Raw genomic sequence first — 3,183 nt, 5'->3', positions numbered from 1 at the left:
TATTAACGTTTGAGAAAGGAGGCGCACTTGCAATCCTATGTGGTGCAATCTGTGTTACGTAGGTTTCGTCACCTCCCCGCCCCTTTAGGAGACAAGCGGCAGCTCTGAGCCTGCTCATTCGAGTGGGAGAAGTGAGCGTGATGCCAGATTAAAACCGATTATTTGCGGCCCCTGATTTGGGACACAGCTATAGACTGTATATGAAAATGCACCATTCGCCATCTTTTGTTACTAGGTGTGTCCCAATAAAGTCTCACTTTAAAACATAGTCCATAAGGTACTGGGGAGGTCTCACTTGACACCTGCTGGGGCACAGTGAAGAATCAGAGTCTCGAACAGGTGTGGCAGCGGGATAGTGGGGGACTGCCTAACCATAACCTGGCCAGAGTGGGGAGCAGTCAAACACTGAGTTCCAGAAGTAGGGGTTGGTGGGGTTGGTTTCTGGGGCTGAGGTTGGGGCAGGGGCAGGGGCAGGCAGCCAGGTACATTGTAGCTCTTTGTTGCTGCAGACTTCGAAGTTTTCAAGGGCAAAGCACCTGACGATGCAGTCAAGCTCTGGAGTTGAGGCAGCAAAGATGAGTCACAATCAGGTGTCTGGTGTCCATGATCTGGCACAGGAGCATAGGGTCTGAGATTGTGGTAATGGACAATCTGGGTTTTGTCAGACTGATCAAGGAGGTAAGGAATCCTGTACCTCACTCCAGGAGAATCCACATCCGATCCAAGACACTCCAATACTTCAAGGGGCCTTTCCAGCAAAGAACAATTTCTTTTTTCTTTTTTTTTTGTGGGGTCATTTAACCACACAGGGTGTCCAACAACATATGGTGTGTGCTTGACACAGCTGTCATACTGGCTGTGGACACAATCTCTGTTCAAAGCAGCAGAATCAAAAGCTGGCTGAATGTTGCGGGCCAACTGTGCAACATAGTCAGCAGGAGAACCTGGAGTATATGAGGATGGTGTTGTAAGGCAAGAGCAGGTTGGCAGGCATCCTGGCCTCAGTACTAGTGTGTGAGGAAGAAGGGAGTGAACCCTGTAGTAGAGTGAGGGCTGGTGTTGTACGCCGAAGCAAGTTGGTTAAAGCAGTCATCCCATTCACCAGGCTGCTGAAGAAGTGATGAACTGATCAGTGAGTGTTCTGTTGTGGCTGGTTCGTGTTTTCTGGATGCACAGCAGCTGAAAAAGGTTTTTCACTAAGTCAATAATCTTGAACAAGCACATAACTGTTGCCACGACTTGTGATGGGAAGCTCAAGTATCTCAGCTGCGAGTTTTTGAAATGGCTCAGTAGCAACAATTATTTTCATTGGAGAAGTATGGGACTCCATCTGGCATCACATGGGGTACATTGCTGGGTTGAAACAGGCTTTGGATCAGTACTGCAGGAGTTGTAGTGATGCACAGAACTGACAGGACAAGATGGACTTACAGGACTTAAATGACTTGTCAGGGTGGACTGGCATGAGCTGGGGAGGAGATGCTGGTGTGGTGTCAGTAAGACGACTTGACACGGCATCTGTATTGAGATGGCAGCTGCCATCTTTGTGAATAACAGTCCACTCAAAAGAGTCAAGTTCAAGAGCCCAGCGTGCACAACGACAAGTTCTCAAATTGTCAATGGGTATTTTTACGAGACCCAAGAGAGGTTTGTGATCTGTGACAATAAGAAATAACAAAGGGCTGCTTGTAGAGGTAGTGGTGAAAATTACGAATCACCCAGTTAATAGCACAGCGTTCTCTATCATAGGTTGACCATTTCCTTTCTGCTTTTGTTAGAATATAGCGAGCATATGCAATGACTTTCTTATGATGTCACTGTCTCTGAGCTAGCACAGCACCATTTGTAGAGCATGAAGCATCTGTGTACAGGGAGAATGGCAATTTGAAATCAGGGAACGCAACCACTGGAGGGCTTGAGAGGGTAATTTTAGGTAAGTGAGTGCATCCTGACATTGATAGTCCATTGGACTGCAATACATTCTTCCCAGTGAGTGCATGGAGTTGAACATTGTGATGTGCAAAGTTCCTGATGAACTTTGCAAAGTCCAAGGTATGCTCTGACTTCTGTTGCAGAGCGTGGAGTAAGTCAATCCTTATCACTGGAGCATTTTTGAGTCCCATAGGCATAACTTTGAAGTGATACAGTCCACTGCCTGTTGTTAATGCAATGCAATGAATGTGAGCTCAATTTAGCAATATCCATGCTGGAGGTCCACTGTGGAGAACCTGGCAGAGCCTGACAGAGCATCCAACGCATCATCAACTCTAGTAAGAAGATGTTAGCACCAAATGTAATGTGAGGTTCCGCTGGATGGAGCAGGATTAATGTTTCAAACAGCAGTTTTACTTTTCTCCACTTCATCTGCTTCACAATAACAACACTTCCTGTCTCTAAGTCACATGTCACTAAACTAACCAATCAGAGACTAGAAGGATTTAGACAGAGGCAAGAGGAAAACAAGAGGGATGGATTCAGGAGGTTACTGTAAGTATTTTTTAAAGATGCACATGTAAATATTTAGAAATTTAAATAGTAAACAATAACCCTGTAAACACAAATTAACAGTAGAAACTATGTACATATATTTTTAGAAAATTAACAAAAATATACAGTAGCAATTAATATCTAAATCTTACACAGTTTTTAATGACGGCCTACTGGCCAAGAGTGCACTGTGTCAGTGAGGGGATTGTCTTTCTCTCCAGGAAAGCATATCTAAACAATATCATGTATCAACAGCAGAACCACAGAGAACCAGAGTCGCATCAGATCAGCATGGTGTACTGTTCTGCTGGTTGCCTACTTGACCTTGCCCAGGTACCCACTTTACGCCAATGCTCTCACAAATATGCCCAGAGCAGAACAGGTTACAGGCTGATGATGCCAGCTGTGCCTAAACTCAGTTTCATCCCTGCACATACACACTCACATACACACACACACACACAGGGGAGGTGGGGGCAGGGTGAAACCGAGGCAGTGGGGGATTTGTGGCAATGTGTGGCACACTGACCACAAAAAAAAAGGCTTTGGGATTAAGAAGTGGGTTTATGGGACGTCAGTGTGTCAGCGATGATGTGAGATTGAATGGCCGGGCCAGCGTGGGATTTACTGTGTTTTCAATCAAATCAGATTGTCAGTTTGTAAGCTCCCTGGCACTGGTCCCCCCACCCCCACCCC

This window comes from Seriola lalandi, unplaced genomic scaffold (assembly GCF_002814215.2).
Source record: "Seriola lalandi dorsalis isolate HSWRI2012SDOR001 ecotype SW California unplaced genomic scaffold, Sedor1 jcf7180002054519, whole genome shotgun sequence".
NCBI lineage: Eukaryota > Metazoa > Chordata > Actinopteri > Carangiformes > Carangidae > Seriola > Seriola lalandi.
Note: the sequence above shows the minus strand (reverse complement) of the source record.